Source organism: Lithobates pipiens, unplaced genomic scaffold (genome assembly GCF_037356315.1).
Source record: "Lithobates pipiens isolate NorthernLeopardFrog02 unplaced genomic scaffold, aLitPip1_a1.2 Scaffold_8, whole genome shotgun sequence".
NCBI classification, from domain to species: Eukaryota; Metazoa; Chordata; class Amphibia; order Anura; family Ranidae; genus Lithobates; species Lithobates pipiens.
Window position 1 is genome coordinate 383,681,964 of NW_027507903.1, and position 17,988 is coordinate 383,699,951.

Below are 17,988 nucleotides of genomic sequence, written 5' to 3' on the forward strand. Positions count from 1 at the left end.
ATCCTCCCTTAGGCCTCAAAACGTCATATCACTGGTGCTGCTCCTGGATAATGCTAATGCACCTGGGGTGATTAGGGTGTGCCCAGGCACGCTGCGTGCCTGGGCACACCCTAATCACCCAAGGTGCATTCATTATTGGTTTACAGAGGTGAAGGGTCCACGTGGTCAAGCATTATTATTGTTGTTTTGAACATACAAGATCAATCATCATTTTTTGTCTTATATTTCACATGGGACTTTATATTGTGTCACATTATTTTTTATGATTATTTGGTTTTTCACTTTAATGGACATTTAAGTTACAGATTAATTTCTTTTGACTTCATTGGACATTTGGGTTTTCAAAGTATTTTTCACTAATGATTTTTCACATTATTTAGGTTTTTCACATTTTCCATACACACACATTTTTCCTATTAAGTCACATTTATATTTAAGAGGCCAAGCGCTGCACTTTTATTTTTTTTAGGTTCACCGTCAGGTTTTTATAGCGCTAGGTACCCCGATATACTACCCAATAACGGTTTTAACCCCCTGATTGCCCCTAGTTAACCCTTTCACCCCCTTTTACCAGTATCACTAAGCAATAGTTTATCTGATCGCTGCATTAGTGTCACTGGTGCCGTTAGGTAGCTAGTTATTTTTTTAGGTTCACCGCCAGGTTTTTATAGCGCTAGGTACCCCGATATACTACCCAATAATGGTTTTAACCCCCTGATTGCCCCTAGTTAACCCTTTCGCCCCCTTTTGCCAGTGTCACTAAGCGATCGTTTTTCTGATCACTGCATTAGTGCCACTGGTGCCGCTAAGTAGCTAGTTATTTTTTTAGGTTCACCTCCAGGTTTTTATAGCGCTTGGTACCCCGATATACTACCCAATAACGGTTTTAACCCCCTAATTGCCCCTAGTTAACCCTTTCACCCCCTTTTGCCAGTGTCACTAAGCGATCATTTTTCTGATCGCTGCATTAGTGTCACTAGTGTCGCTAGGTAGCTAGTTATTTTTTTAGGTTCACCGCCAGGTTTTTATAGCGCTAGGTACCCCCATATACTACCCAATAATGGTTTTAACCCCCTGATTGCCCCTAGTTAACCCTTTCGCCCCCTTTTGCCAGTGTCACTAAGCGATCGTTTTTCTGATCACTGCATTAGTGTCACTAGTGTCCCTAGGTAGCTAGTTATTTTTTTAGGTTCACCGCCAGGTTTTTATAGCGCTAGGTACCCCGATATACTACCCAATAATGGTTTTAACCCCCTGATTGCCCCTAGTTAACCCTTTCGCCCCCTTTTGCCAGTGTCACTAAGCGATCGTTTTTCTGATCACTGCATTAGTGCCACTGGTGCCGCTAAGTAGCTAGTTATTTTTTTAGGTTCACCTCCAGGTTTTTATAGCGCTTGGTACCCCGATATACTACCCAATAACGGTTTTAACCCCCTAATTGCCCCTAGTTAACCCTTTCACCCCCTTTTGCCAGTGTCACTAAGCGATCATTTTTCTGATCGCTGCATTAGTGTCACTAGTGTCGCTAGGTAGCTAGTTATTTTTTTAGGTTCACCGCCAGGTTTTTATAGCGCTAGGTACCCCCATATACTACCCAATAATGGTTTTAACCCCCTGATTGCCCCTAGTTAACCCTTTCACCAGCGATCACCGTATACGTGTCACTGGTGACGCTGGTTAGCCAGTTAGTTATTTAGGTTCCACGTCAGGTTTTTATATAGCGCCAGGGACCCCCATATACTGCCTAATAACGATTTTAACCCCCTGATTGCCCCTAGTTAACCCTTTCACCAGTGATCACCGTATAAGTGTTATGGGTGACTCTGGTTAGTTAGTTTGCTTTTTATAGCAGCAGGGTACCCACCATTTATTACCCAATAAAGGTTTAACCCCCTGATCACCCGGCGGGTGATATCAATTAGGTTTTAGGGTCAGGGTCTGCGTCGCCCCAGGCAGCGCTAGTTTAGTGCCAGTACCGCTAACACCCACGCGCAAAGCATAAACCTCCCGTAGTGGTATAGAATCTGAACAGATCAATATCTGACTGATCAGATCTATACTAGCGTCCCCAGCAGTTTAGGGTTCCACAAAAATGCATTGTTAGCGGGATCAGCCCAGATACCTGCTAGCACTTGCGTTTTGCCCCTCCGCCCAGCCCACCCAAGTGCAGTATCGATCGATCACTGTCACTTACAAAACACTAAACACATAACTGCAGCGTTCGCAGAGTCTGGCCTGATCCCTGCGATTGCTAACAGTTTTTTTGGTAGCGTTTTATATTTAAATCCGGAAGGCAGTGCTTGGTTTTCGGGGTGCCGTACGCAGCTAGACTCCCAAAAAGTCCCACATATGTGGTATCCCCGTACTCAGGAGAAGCAGCAGAATATTATTTGGGGTGCAATTCCACATATAACTATGGCATGTGTGAGCAATATATCATTTAGTGACAACTTTTTGTAAACATTTTTTTTTTTGTCAATATTCAATCACTTGGGACAAAAAAAATATTCAATGGGCTCAACATGCCCCTCAGCAATTTCTTTGGGGTGTCTATTTTCCAAAATGGGATCATTTGGGGGGGGCGTTTGTACTGCCCTGCCATTTTAGCACCTCAAGAAATGAGATAGGCAGTCATAAATTAAAAGCTGTGTAAATTCCAGAAAATGTACTCTAGTTTGTAGACGCTATAACTTTTGCGCAAACCAATAAATATACGCTTATTGACATTTTTTTTTACTAAAGACATGTGGCTGAATAAATTTTGCTCTAAATGTATGACTAAAATTGAGTTTATTCGATTTTTCTTAGAACAAAAAGTAGAAAATATATTTTTTTCTCGAACTTTTCGGTCTTTTTCCATTTATATCGCAAAAAATAAAAATTGCAGAGGCAATCAAATACCATCAAAAGAAAGCTCTATTTGTGGGAAGAAAAGGACACAAATTTCGTTTGGGTACAACATTGCATGACCGCATAATTACCATTTAAAGCAGTGCAGTGCGAAATTGTAAAAAGACCTCTGGTCCTTAGGCTGACAATTGGTCCGGGGCTGAAGTGGTTAATGAGTTTTATGTAGGTACCCACCATCTGCTAATGCTGCAGGAGCAGAAAAGGGATTCCATCTTGCTTGAAGAGATCATGGCTTGCCATCTTGCTTGAAGAGATCATGGCTTGCCATCTTGCTTGAAGAGATCATGGCTTGCCATCTTGCTTGATGAGATCATGGCTTGCCATCTTGCTTGAAGATTTAATGGCTTCCCATCTTGCTTGAAGTTTTCATGGCTTCCCATCTTGCTTGAAGATTTCATGGCTTCCCATCTTGCTTGAAGATTTCATGGCTACAGTGGGCTTGGGAGGGGGGTCCTGTTTAAAGCCTAGCTGCAAGAAATGGGCAGCAAAAAATCTATGTGCATTGCGCTTGAACACTGCTGTTGATTGAGCTATATACTTTTTCATTCCTAACTCAGTCTAGCAATATTTTTGAGTCCACAAAATTGAGTGGTTAACCCAAGCAATGAGTTATGTTTAAAGCTCATAACTCAGGCAGTTGATTGGAGATATATACTATTTCATTCCTAACTCAGTCTAGAAATATTTTTGGGTCCACAAAATTCAGTGGCTAAACCCAAACAATGAGTTATGATTAAAGCTCATAACTCTGACACTGCTTCTATAGCATGTTAGAAAATTTATTTTATCATCATCCATGATTTTTATGTAGGTACCCACCATCTGCTAATGCTGCAGAAGCAGAAAAGGGATTCCGTCTTGCTTAGAGTGTGCCTGGCTTCCCATCTTGCTTTGAGAGATCATAGCTTCCCATCTTGCTTGAAGATTTCATCGCTTATCAAACAGTCATGAAAAAGAGAAAATTTACAATGGCATTATGCTTACTTATCCAGAGATAATGAAATCTGAGGTTTGGGTTAAAAATACACAATCGAAACCATGGCACGATATACATTTTTTTTACTGTTAACCTAAAATGCTTACTTCATGGTTAAACCTGGCTTAATAATAAGGTTGAATATAGACAGGCACAGGGAGAACATGCAAACTCCAGGCAGGTAGTGTCATGGTTGGGATTTAAACCAGCAACCCTTCTTACTGCTAGATGAGAGTGCTAACCACTACACCACTGTGCTGCCCAAACCACTGTGCTTCAATATCTCCAGGTCACTTAAGCCCTGAATCTCTAACGCTGGCCATGCACATGTCAGTTTTTTTCATTCAGCTAGTGGGTTAAATTTAAAAAACAACACCTGACTGGATTCCTCCATCCACACACTCAATGTGGGTGCTGGAATCCTCTCCACTGTATTATTGACTTCTGACAGCAGGAAGGCTACCTTGCTGTCAAAATATACAGATCATCTCTCCAGCCTACAGCCCTGACTGATTGGGAATATCCTGACTTCTGTTCAACCACAGTGGCCACACATGGATCCAAATTTATCTTTAGTTACTCTTATGCCGCGTACACACAATCAAACAAGCGGGTGGAAAAGTCCGGCAAACTCAAGTCCGCCGGACAATCCCCCCATGTGTAGGCTTCTGGCATACTTTTTTGACCCGAAAGTACGACGGACTTAGAAAGTAGTTTTGCACTCCAATCTTCCCGCTGGACTCGCATTTCGGCGGACAATCTGGCCACGTGTGTGCCAGTCCGCCGTACTTTTGAAATGAATGGACTTTTCCCGCCCGGAGAAAAGTCCGCTCATTTCGAGCGGTCTCCAGGTAGAAGACGCCGCTGGCCCCGCCACCTGCTATGGGCTTAAAGGGAAACCCCAACGCCGAAAAAAATCCGCGTGGGGGGTCCCCCCCAAGTCCACAACAGACCCTTGTCCGAGCACGCTACCCGGCCAGCCAGGAAAGGAGGGGTGAGCGAGCGCCCCCCCTCCTGAGCCGTACCAGGCCGCGTGCCCTCAACATGGGGGGTGCCTTGGGGAAGTGGGGGCCGCGTGGCCCCCCCACCTCGAAGCACCTTGTCCCCATGTTGATGAGGACAAGGGCCTCTTCCCGACAACCCTGGCCGTTGGTTGTCGGGGTCTGCGGGCATGGGTTTATCGGAATCCGGGAGCCCCCTTTAATAAGGGGGCCCCCGGATACCGGCCCCCCACCCTATGTGAATGAGTATGGGGTACAATGTACCCCTACCCATTCACCTGTAAAATAAAGTACAAAAAAACCACAACACACAAGATAAAATAATTTATTGCACAGCTCCGGGGGTCTTCCTTCTTCGGGGGTCTTCTCGCCGCACTCCTCCGCTATCTTCTTGTAGCTCTTTTACTAGCGGAGGAGTCCGGCTTTCTTCCTCGCCGCCGCCCTCTTCTTCTGACTTCAGGGGTCTTGTCCCCCCTCTTCGGTTCTTCTGCTGGGCCACCGCGCCTTCTTATAGCTCTTTTACAGGCCCGGTCTTCTGTCGCCGCTGTCACCGCCGCTGCCGCCGCCTTCTGTTCTGTTCTTCTCTTCTTCTTCTTCTTCAGATGTTGCCTCGTCGAGTCCTCCGCTCACAATGGCTCTGACCGGGCACGCAGCGACTTATATAGGGACATCACCGGATGATGTCCCCGCCTATTATGATGTCACAGTCCCAGCATCCTCTGGGACTGTGACACCAAAATGGGCGGGGACATCATCCGGTGATGTCCCTATATAAGTCGCCGCGTGCCCGGTCAGAGCTATTGTGAGCGGAGGACTCGACAAGGCAACATCTGAAGAAGAAGAAGAAGAAGAAGAAGAAGAAGAAGAAGGGTCGTCGAAGTCAACATATTATAAAAAAGCCTACGGCACCTGGTATTCCCAGGCGGTCTCCTATCCAGGTACTAAGCATGCCCAACCCTGCTTAGCATCCGAGATCAGACGAGATCAGGCATATTCTGGGTGATGGGGCCGTAGGTGATCTTGCTGGCCACTCTCCACCTGGGAATACCAGGTGCCATAGGCTTTTTTTTAATATGTTATTGGCGTCGATGACCTGTTTTATTTTTCTGCTTGTTTGCCGAGGTGACCATATTGGCATTTGTCAAGAGGGTTGAGAGTTGCCAGCAGGATCCCCTACGGCCACATCACCCTGAATGCGCCCGATACCATCTGATCTTGGATGCAAAGCAGGGTCGGGCCTGGTTAGTACCAGGATGGGAGACCGCCTGGCAATACCAGGTGCCATAGGCTAATTTTTAATATGTTGTTGGCGTCGACAACCCGTTTTAATTTTCAGCTTGTTTGCTGCGTTTGTCAACAGGGTTTGCAGTGACCAGCAAGATGGCATATGGCTAAATCACTCTGAATGCGCCCAATCTCGGATGCTAAGCAGGGTCTGGACTGGTTAGTACCTGGATGGGAGACTGCCTGGGAATACCTGGTGCCGTTGGCTTTTTTTTAATATGTTGGCATCGACGACCTGTTTATTTCTCTGCTTGTTTGCCGAGGTGACCATCTTGGTGTTTGTCAAGGGGGTCGAGAGTGGCCGCAAGAACCCCTATGGCCACATCACCCTGAATGTGCTGATCTCATCTGATATCGATTGCTAAGCAGGGTCAGGACTGGTTAGCACCTGAATGGGAGACCGTCTGGGAAGACCAGGTGCCGTAGGCTTTTTTTTAATATGTTTTTGGCGACCTGTTTTATTTTTCTGCTTGCTTGCTGAGGTGACCATCTTGGCGTTTGTCAAGAGGGTTTAGAGTGACCAGCAAGATGGCCTACAGCTACATCACCCTGAATGCGTCCGATCTCGTCTGATTGTGGATGCTAAGCAGGGACGTGCCTGGTTAGTACCTGGATCGGAGACTGCCGGAGAATACCAGGTGCCGTGGGCTTTTTTTTTAATATGTTGTTGGCATCGATGACCTGTTTTATTTTACTGCTTGTTTGCCGAAGTGACCATCTTGGCATTTGTCAAGAGGGTTGTGAGGGGCCAACGAGATCCTACAGCCCCATCACCTGGAATATGCCTGATCTCGGATGCTAAGCAAAGTTGGGCCTGGTTAATACCTTGATGGGAGACCGCTTGGGAATACCAGGTGCTGTAGGCTTTTTTTTATTATGTTGTTGGCGTCAATGACTTGTTTTATCTTTCTGCTTGTTTGATGACCATCTTGGCATTTGTCAAGAGGGTTGAGAGTGGCCAGCAACATTGCCTATGGCCACATCACCCTGAATGCACCCGATCTTGTCTGATCTTGAATGCTAAGCACGGTCAGGCCTGGTTAGTACCTGGATGGGAGACCGCCTGGGAATGAACAAATGAACGAATTAATGAATGAATGAAATACTTGTATAGTGCACAATGCGAACTGAATCACCTCTAGGCGCTGTGGCGAGAATTGATCATCTGCTAAAAGAGGAAGGTCTTGAGGTTTTTCCTAAAAGCCATGTGATTTTCTTCCAGGCGGATGTTGATTGGTAGAGCATTCCATAGCCGAGGCCCTTGGACAGCGAATCTCCGATCCCCCTTGGATTTAAGACTGCGGTTTGGTGTGTAATGATTTATTTTCTCCATTAGGTATTGCGGAGCTTCTCTATGCACGCATTTGTGGGTGAGGCAAAGGGTCTTGAACGTGATCCGATTTTTTATGGTTAGCCAATGTAAGCTCCTCAGTGAAGGAGAGATGGATTCCCAGGGTTTTTTTTCCTGTTATCAGCCTTGCCGCCGTGTTTTGGATCAGTTGTAATCGCGCAAGTTGATATTGTGGTAATCCTATGTAAAGCGAATTTGCGTAGTCCAGTGGTGAATTAATGATTGTTCCAACTACCACTGCTTTGTCATTCTTTGGGATAAAAGGGATGAGTCTGGGAAGCATGCACAGCAGATGGTGAGATCCACTGACTACTGCTCCTATATGCGCATCCATTGACATTTGTGCGTCTAAAATAACCCCGAGACTCTTCGCTTTGGTCTTTGGGGAGATAGTCTGCCCAAAGACGGTTGGTGGAGACCAGGAGGTTTTGGTTTCGGGCTTATGATTTGGGTGTAAGATAAGAAGCTCTGTCTTTGATTCGTTCAGCTGGAGGAGTTAGTGGTCATCCAGTCCTCTATTGATTTGAGGCAGTTTTCAAGTTGTTGTTGGTGATCTTTTTTTACATTGATCCGGAAATAAAGTTGCGTGTCGTCAGCGTAAGAGTGGAAGCAGAGATCTGAGCATTTGATGATTTGAAGGAGTGGGCGAATGTAAATGTTGAAGAGAACGGGTGACGAAGGAGAGCCTTGAGGGACTCCGCAGGTGACTGCCTGAGTTTCGGAGAGGAATTTTACTAGTTTCACTGTCTGTGACCGATTTCCTAGCAAGGACGCGAACCATTGGAGATCTATGTCTTGGACTCCGGCTACTTCTGTGAGGTGGACGAGTAGAGTATTGTGATCTACTGTATCAAACGCTGCACTTAGGTCTAGGGACATTCAGGGTGACATGGTTAGCACCTGGATGGGAAACCGCCAGGGAATACCAGGTGCCGTATTCTTTTTTTTAATATGTTGTTGGCGTCGATGACCTGTTTTATTTTTCTGCTTGTTTGCCGAGGTGACCATCTTGGCATTTGTCAAGAGGGTTGAGAGTGGCCAGAAAGATCGCCTACAACCAAATCAGCCTGAATTTGCCCGATCTCATCTGATTTTGGATGCTAAGCAGGGTCGGGCCTGTTTAGTACCTGGGTGGGATTCCGCCTGGGAATTCCAGGTGCCGTAGGCTTTTTTTTAATATGTTGTTGGCGTCGACGACCTGTTTTATTTTTCTGGTTGTTTGCCAAGGTGAATATGTTGGCGTTTGTCAAGAGGGTTGAGAGTGGCCAGAAAGATCGCTTACTGTACATCACCCTGAATGCGCCCGATCTCATCTGATCTCGGATGATAAGCAGGGTCGAACCTGGTTAGTACCTGGATGGTACACTGCATGGGAATACCAGGAGCTGTAGGCTTTTTTTTTATATGTTGTTGATGTCGACAACCTCTTATTTTTCAGCTTTTTTGCCGAGGTGACCATCTTGGTGTTTTTCAAGAGGGTTGAGAGTGGCCAAAAAGATCGCCTATGGCCACATTGCCCTGAATGCGCCTGATCTCGTCTGATCTCGGATACTAACCAGGGTCGGGCCTGGTTAGAGCCTGGATGGAAGACCCCCTGGGAATACCAGGTGCCGTAGGCTTTTTTTTAACATGTTGTTGGCGTCGACGACTTGTTTTATTTTTCTGCTTATTTGTCGAGCTGACCATCTTGGCATTTGTCAAGAGGGTTGAGAGTGGCCAGCAAAATCGCCTACAGCCACGTCTCCCTGAATGTGCCCGATCTCGTCTGATATCGGATGCCAAGCAGGGTCTGAAATGGTTAGTACATAGATGGGAGACCACCTGGGAATACCAGCTGCCATAGGCTTTTTTTTATGTTGTTGGCGTCAACGACCTGTTTTAATTTTCTGCTTGTTTGCCGAGGTGACCATCTTGGTTTTTGTCAAGAGGGTTGAGAGTGACCAGCAAGATGGCCTAAAACAGGTAAAACAAATAAAATAAAACAGGTCGTTGACGCCAACAACATATTAAAAAAAAGACTACGGCACCTGGTACTCCCAGGCGGTACATACTCTGCAATACATACTCTGCAATACATACTCTGCAATACATACTCTGCAATACATACCCTGCCAATACTCTGCAATACATACTCTGCCAATACTCTGCAATACTTTATACTTACCCTGCCAATACTCTGCAATACTTACTCTGCCAATACCCTGCCAATACTCTACAATACTTACCCTGCCTATACTCTGCAATACTTACCCCGCCAATACTCTGCAATACATACCCCGCCAATACTCTGCAATACTTATCCCGCCAATACCCTGGCAATACTCTGCAATACTTACCCTGCCAATACTCTGTAATACATACCCCACCAATACTCTGCAATACATACCCCGCCAATACCCTGGCAATACCCTGGCAATACCCTGGCAATACTCTGCAATACTTACCCTGCCAATACTCTGCAATAAATATCCTGCCAATACTCTCCAAAATACCATTTTATTTATTTGTTTTGTTTGTATTACATATAGATATTAAAGAGGTATGTTCTCATCTGAAAACAGTATTTCTTTTGGATAATCAAACCTATAACTGACTGGAGAAAAACAAATGTCACTTGTAGACAAACCTACACTTTGTTTCAAGGCGGGGTCTGGGGAGGGGCAATGGGTGGGGCTAAATGAGGGACCAGGGGCGGGGCCAGGGTGGAGCTGAAGGGGGCCCCATCAGGTAGGCTGTACGGGGCCCCATGATTTCTATCAGCGGCCCTGCCTACGGCCATATCACCCTGAATGCGCCCGATCACATCTGATTTCAGATGATAAGCAGGGTCGGTCCTGGTTAGTACCTGGATAGGAGACCGCTTGGGAGTACTAGGTGTAGTAGGCTTTTTTAAATATGTTGCTGTCATCAACGTCCTGTTGAATTTTTCTGCTTGTTTGCCGAGGTGCCCATCTTGGCGTTTGTCAAGAGGGTTGAGAGTGGCCACCAAGATCGCATATGGCCACATCACCCTGAATGCACTCAAGCTCGTTTGATCTCAGATGCTAAGCAGGGTCGTGCCTGGATAGTACCTGGATGGGAGACCGCCTGGGAACACTAGGTGTAGTAGGCTTTTTTAAATATGTTGCTGTCATCAACGTCCTGTTTCATTTTTCTGCTTGTTTGCCAAGGTGACCATGTTGGCGTTTGTCAGGAGGGTTGAGAGTGGCCAGCAAGATCGCCTACGGCCACATCTCCCTGAATGCGATCGATCTCGTTTGATCTTGGATGCTAAGCAGGGTCGGACCTGGTTAGTACCTGGATGGGAGACCGCATGGGAATACCTAGTGCCATAGGCTTTTTTTTAATATGTTGTTGGCATCGACTACCTGTTTTAATTTATTGCTTGTTTGCCAAGATAACCATCTTGGCGTTTGTCAAGAGGGTTGAGAGTGGCCAGCAAGATCTCCTATGGCCACATCACCCTGAATGCGCCTGATCTTGGATGCTAAGCAGGGACGCGCCTGGTTAGTACCTAGATGGGAGACTGTCAGGGAATAACAGGTGCTGTAGGCTTTTTTTTAATACGTTGTTGGCGTTGAATACCTGTTTTATTTTTCTGCTTGTTTGCCGGGGTGACCATCTTGGCGTTTGTCAAGAGGGTTGAGAGTGGCAAGCAAGATCGCCTAAGGCCACATCACCCTGAATGCACTAGATATCATCTGATCTCGGATTCTAAGCAGGGTCAGGCCTGGTTAGTACCTGGATGGGAGACAGCCTGGGAATACCAGGTGCCGTAGGATTTTTTAATAGGTTGTTGGCATCGACGACCTGTTTTATTTTTCTGCTTGTTTGCCGAGGTGACCATCTTGGCGTTTGTCAAGGGGGTTGAGAGTGGACAGCAAGATTGCCTACGGCCATATCACCCTGAATGTGTAATACGGATATATATATTTGGTTATAATGTTTGTTGTAAAATGTATTTATATGCATTAAGTTATTTTGTTTCTAAGAATTTTGGATTTTCATCTGCTGGTAATAAAAAGGCTGCTATGGCCATTCGACTCCAAAGAGAATGTGTCGTCTGGTCAATCATAAGTTATTTAAGACAAAGGTATAGGTTTTTTTTGGGGGGGGAACCTCACAAAATAGGCACATCATGAAACTTTTCTCTAATCGACTTCTCTCGAACCGGCTTGTTGGAAGGTTTTACTTTCAATAAGTGCTGATTAGTTTATTTTGACAGTGGGGTCATCTCCCCTTTTGTCAGAATACAATAACCCAGAAAGAAGGATTTCTCCATTGACCCCACTTGTGTCAATGTGATAATCGGTTCAGTTGTTTTTGCTTTTTTTTGATTAGCCCACTTTAAAAAAAACTTCCATGTATGGCAAGCCTTAGAGTAACTAAAGATGAATTTGGATCCATGTGTGGCCACTGTGGTTGAACAGAAGTCAGGATATTCCCAATCAGTCAGGGCTGTAGGCTGGAGAGATGATCTGCATATTTTGACAGCAAGGTAGCCTTCCTGCTGTCAGAATTCAATAATACAGTGGAGAAGATTCCAGCACCCATGTTGAGTGTGTGGATGGAGGAATCCAGTCAGGTGTTGTTTTTTAAATTTAACCCACTAGCTGAATGAAAAAAACTGACATGTGCATGGCCAGCTTTAGAGATTCAGGGGTTAAGTGACCTGGAGATATTGAAGCACAGTGGTTTGGGCAGCACAGTGGTGTAGTGGTTAGCACTCTCATCTAGCAGTAAGAAGGGTTGCTGGTTCAAATCCCAACCATGACACTCCCTCCCTGAGTTTGCATGTTCTCTCTGTGCCTGTCTATATTCAACCTTGTTATTAACCCCTTCCCGCTGAGCGTACGCAGATGTGCGTACTTGGCTTCCGGGCGGTATACCGGGATGATGCCAGCACCTGCAGGCATCATCCCGGTACTGTTTTTTTCAGCAGGCAATTGGCTATCCAGCCATAACAACCGATGCGGCTAAAAGCCGCTCGGCTGTTATGCCGGAGGACGTCCCCCCCTCCCGCCGCCTCCCGCCGCTGTTACCGGTGCTCCCGCTCGATACGGAGCACCGATTCCTGGTGCGATGCCGCTGGGGAGGAACTGGAACAAAGCCGTAATCGGCTTCGTTCCAGTCTCCTCATAGTAAACACGGAAGCGACGTCATGACGTCACTTCCCGTTTACTCAGCTGCCAATGGCGCCGTTTTAAAAAAAAATATCCGGTATTCAGAATCGCCGTTTTCGGCGATCTGAATACATTGAAGTGTAAAGGAGGGGTGGGGGGTCTTTTCACTGTTCTCCTCGTAGTCCGGTCAATAAGACCGCCCCGAGGAGAATGACATCACTTCCTCCCTGCCTGCCTGTGTTTACTATACACAGTGGGGGAAGCTTCTCATTCGCCAGGAGCGATCGAGAGGGGATGACCAGAAACCAACGGCCATCCCCTCATCCCGGATCGCTCCTGAAGCGGAACGGACCGCCGCATCCAGTGGGAGGGGGGTACGATCGGACCCCCCACCCGCTGGAAGGCGAGCACGTACATGCTACGTGCTTTCATAGTTTCATAGTTAGGTTGAAAAAAGACACCAGTCCATCCAGTTTAATCTGAGTGAGTGTCTACATTGTACATTGCACACTCACATTGGTCCCTACCCTCAAGTAGCCCACAATCCAAGGTTCCCATGCATATACTAGAGCCAATTTACCTACCTGCATGTCTTTGGATTGTGGGAGGAAACTGGAGGAAACCCACACAGGCACAGGGAGAACATGCAAACTCCAGGCAGGTAGTGTTGTGGTTGGGATTTGAACCAGTGACCCTTCTCACTGCTAGGTGAGATTGCTAACCACTACACCGCTGTGCTGCCCTTGTGCCTGTCGGTGCCATTGCACCGACATACATTGCCATGCGGCGGTCCTTAAGTGGTTAAGGATGATAAAATAAATTGTCTAACATGCTATAGAAGCAGTGTCAGAGTTATGAGCTTTAATCATAACTCATTGCTTGGGTTCATCACTGAATTTTGTGGACCCAAAAATATTGCTTGACTGCGTTAGGAATGAAAAAGTATATAGCTCAATCAACTGCCTGAGTTATGAGCTTTAATCAGAACTCATTGCTTGGGTTTACCCACTGAATTTTGTGGACCCAAAAATATTGCTGGATGGAGTTAGGAATAAGAAAGAGAGCAGGGATTTCAGTCTGATCCCTCTTGGGAAAGTCTACAGAGAGCCCCCGCTCTCTGGAAGTAAAGGGCGGCTGTTGGAAGACCATCTTACATTTCTTTTCAAATGTTTTTATTGAGATTTTTAGCAGAGTTGGTTACAACAAGGGATACAAAACAAAAAAAATAATATATAGTAATAAAAGTAACATAACAGTATAATGTAGTGACAGGGTTTTCTCAGCACAATATAGCATAGAAACAAATAGTCCACAATAAAGAATAAAGTAGTATTCCCAAGTATCTAATATTCATAGTCATAAAGGGACTCGAACAAGAGTAAGTCTCTTAGAACTTGTATAATAAAGTCCGTAATATAATTATTGTAAGACTTATAAATAGCGATATGGATAAAGGCCACTTCTGGACCCCAAGACACCCCTCCCAGGGATCTCTCTGTGTCTTGGAGTACCTAGGCCAACATCCTAAAGGAAATTCAAACACAGTAGTTATCTTTTATGAAGGAAAATAAAGATCTATTCTTACTCCGCAGCTCAATTCAGATAAACAGTCATGTGATATATTTGTCATTTTGTTATGAAATTATTTTTAAAGCCATCCAAAAAATATTAAAACGCACAGGAGTTCTTTCTTCTATATGATTAAAGAATCAGCATTATCTAAATTGTGGAAGTGTAATTTTTGTACCATGTACTCCAAGGTTCCCATAGTTGTTGTTCCTTAATAGGGATGAGCTTCGTGTTCGAGTCGAACATACGTTCGACTCGAACATCGGCTGTTCACCCGTTCGGCGAAGTCCGAACGTTTTGGTCCGTTCGCGCCAAATTCGTGTGGCACTCACGGCCCACAATGCACTGCGATGGCGCAGTGCATTGCTGGCTCATGATTGGCCAAGCATGCACTGTGACCCCGCATGCTTGGCCAATCGCAGCGCCAGCAGCGAGGAGAGCCATGATTCGCCACAGGCAGGATACCTGTGGCCAATCATAGCTCAGGCTGTGTAGTGCACGCCCCACACTATATAAGGCCGCCAGCGTGGCGGCCTTATGTAGTGTGTTGGCGTCTGAAGCAGTGGGTGTTCTGTGTACCTTCAACACAGTACACACCGATCGTTTTCGGATGATTTTCGATCTTGCTGTTGTGTAGTGGTTGTTGTCTGCGTGCCCTGACCGCAGTATACACCGATATATTCACCTCACCTATACAGCTAGTGATCTATCTTTTATAATAGAGCTTGCAGTCAGTAGTGTTAGGAGCTAGTGCGTGCTGTCTGCGTGCTCTGTACCCAGTACATACCGCTATATCCACCTACATAGCTCTTCTCTATTTGAGCCCACTTGCCATCTGCAGGAGTTATTGGAAGTTGTGTGTGACTCCAGCACAGCACAGTATACATCTGTATATACCCCTTTATCTCTGGTGTTCTATAATAAAGGCATCTGCAGGAGTTAGTGGGTGTTGTGTGCCTCTAGCACAATATACACTACCCAACTGCTTTTTTACCCAACTCCCTTCAGGCCATTACCATGTCTGGAAGGCCAGCAAGGAGAGGCAGACAGGCGCGAGCCGATAAAAGAGGGCAAGCAGGCTCTGTGTCTAGAGACAACAGTGCTGGTCATGGACGCGGTGCATTGTCATCAGCACGTGGCCATGGGACACGCTTGTCCTTCTTTTCGGCAGCTGGACATGTTGAGCCGCAACATGCCAACGACTTGGTAGAGTGGATGACCAAGCCCTCTTCATCCTCCTCATCCTCTCTCACCCAGTCTCAGGGTACTAGCAAAGCAGCTGCCAACGCTTTGTCTTCCCTCCTCTCAATGTCATCATCAGTGACTCCTTCCCTAGACCCACCACGTCCTCCTGAGGAGTCTCCTGAACTCTTTGAGCACAGTGTTGGGTACATGCTCCAGGAGGATGCCCAGTGTTTTGTAGCCTCTGATGATGACACTCAGCTAGAGGAAGGCAGTAGCGTGAATGCAGAGAGAGGGGATGCTTAAGAAGGACAGCAATCTGGCAGTCATGTTCCACAAGCTGCAGCATACTGCCAGGTTTGCTACAGCGATGAAGAGGGAGGGGATGATGAGGGCACTGACTCCACGTGGGTGCCTGGTAGGAGAGAGGAGGAGGAGGAGGAGGGGGAGGCACATGTCCAACGAGGCAGGATGCCCTCCGGGGGCCAGCTTAGGGGCAGCACACTGACTGAATCACACCGCAGAGCTCCGCCTGTGCAGGGCGCTGCCTCTGCACGTTATGCTAAAAGTTCTTTGGTGTGGGCCTTTTTTGAGACGAGTGCATCAGATCACACCGCTGCTATTTGCAACATATGTCTCAAGCGTATCTCGCGTGGCCAAAACATCAGCCGCTTGGGCACCACATGCTTGACCAGACATATGTTGACCTGCCATGCAGCTCGTTGGCAAGCGTACCTCAAAGACCCACACCAAAGAACAAAGCGGCCCTCTCCTTGCTCCTCATTAGCTGGCATCTCCAACCCCACTAGACCTTCAGTCCTCTCTGAAACCTGCTCTGAGAGGAATGAAGGTGTAGAATTAGGTGTGTCACAGCCAAGCGCTTCCGGGCACTCTGCTAGCAGTAGACCCACGTCCGATTATAGCAGGCAAATGTCCCTGCCCCAGCTGCTGAACCGGCGAAAGAAGTTCACTCCCAGCCATCCACATGCCCAGCGGTTGAATGCTAGCTTGGCTAAATTGCTAGCACTTCAACTGCTGCCTTTTCAGTTGGTAGACTTGGCCCCCTTCCGTGAGTTTGTACAATGTGCGGTTCCTCAGTGGCAGGTCCCCAAATGCCACTTTTTCTCACGGAAGGCGATTCCGGCTCTCTACCGGCATGTGGAAGGCAATGTCCTTGCCTCGCTGGACAGGGCGGTCAGCGGTAAGGTGCATATTACTGCTGACTCATGGTCCAGCAGGCATGGACAGGGACGTTACCTGTCTTTCACGGCCCATTGGGTCACTCTTCTGGCAGCTGGGAAGGATGCAGGACAAGGTGCAGTAGTGTTGGAGGTTGTTCCGCCACCACGCCTCCAAAATGCTACTATTGGTTGTGACACACCTCTCTCCTCCACCCCCTCCTCTTCTTCTTCCTCCATGGCCTCTTCCAGTGTTCTGTCCTCAGAACCAGCGGTGCTCCGTAGGCGTTCCAGGGGCTACGTAAGTACGCAGGCAAAACGATGCCATGCCGTGCTTGTGCTGGTTTGTTTGGGGGACAGGAGCCACACTGGGGCGGATGTTTTGTCAGCTCTGCAGGGGCAGGCCGAGAGGTGGTTGACGCCACGCCAGCTTAAGCCAGGATTGGTGGTTTGCGACAATGGCACCAACCTCCTCTCCGCCCTCCGACAGGGACAACTGACCCATGTGCCCTGTGTAGCTCACGTCCTTAACCTGGTGGTGCAGCGGTTCTTGGGCAGGTACCCGGGCTTACAGGATGTCCTGAAGCAGGCCAGGAAAGTCTGTGTGCATTTCTGCCGATCATTTAATGCCTGTGCTCGGCTGGCTGAGCTCCAAAAGGAGTTGAACCTGCCCAAGAACCGCCTTATATCTGACATGCCCACCAGGTGGAACTCAACGTTGGCCATGCTGCAGCGGCTGCACACGCAGCAGAGGGCCATCAATGAGTACCTGTGCGACTACGGCACCAGGACAGGGTCAGGGGAGCTCGGATTTTTCTCACCACGCTAGTGGGGCATGATCAGGGATGCATGCACTGTCCTGTCACCGTTTGAGGAGGCCACAAGGATGGTGAGCAGTGACACTGTATCTCTTGTCCACCTCTTGGAGCATACGCTGCGTGGAATAATGGACAGGGCACTTGAGGCAGAACAGAGGCAGGAAGAGGAGGACTTCCTTGCCTCTCAAGGCCCCCTTTATCCAGACAGTGTTCCTGCTGTGCCACCCATCACACAGGAAGAGGATGAGGAGGAGGAAGAGGAGGAGGAGGAGGATTGTGTCAGCATGGAGGTGGAGGCTGGCACTCAGCATCAGCAGCAGCAGCAGCAGTCTTGTAGGGATGATTTACAGTCCCAAGAAACACGTGGACTTGTACGTGGCTTGGAGGAGGTAGCTGCGGATCATGTTGTCCTTAGTGACCCAGAGGACTCCGGAGTGAATGCCTCAGCTAACCTACGCTGCATGGCCTCCCTGATCCTGCAAAGCCTGCGGAAGGATCCTCGTATTCTTCGGATCAAGGAGAGGGACCATTACTGGCTGGCCACTCTCCTTGATCCACGGTACAAGGGTAAGGTTGCCGAACTTATCTTGCCATCG

General features: G+C 47.3%; 1 protein-coding gene and 8 pseudogenes across 1 annotated transcript in view; 8 read left to right on the forward strand and 1 right to left on the reverse strand.

Annotated features, from left to right (window-relative positions):
- The window catches only part of LOC143962780 (uncharacterized), a 459,151-nt gene that overhangs the window by 89,932 nt on the left and 351,231 nt on the right, over positions 1–17,988 (forward strand). The window lies entirely within an intron of this gene.
- On the reverse strand, positions 5,785–5,903 carry LOC143965326 (5S ribosomal RNA; annotated as a pseudogene).
- On the forward strand, positions 6,059–6,177 carry LOC143965145 (5S ribosomal RNA; annotated as a pseudogene).
- LOC143965448 (5S ribosomal RNA) lies at positions 8,572–8,690 on the forward strand (annotated as a pseudogene).
- Positions 8,799–8,916, forward strand: LOC143965341 (5S ribosomal RNA; annotated as a pseudogene).
- Positions 9,023–9,141, forward strand: LOC143965389 (5S ribosomal RNA; annotated as a pseudogene).
- Positions 10,290–10,408, forward strand: LOC143965338 (5S ribosomal RNA; annotated as a pseudogene).
- On the forward strand, positions 10,516–10,634 carry LOC143965503 (5S ribosomal RNA; annotated as a pseudogene).
- Positions 10,742–10,860, forward strand: LOC143965224 (5S ribosomal RNA; annotated as a pseudogene).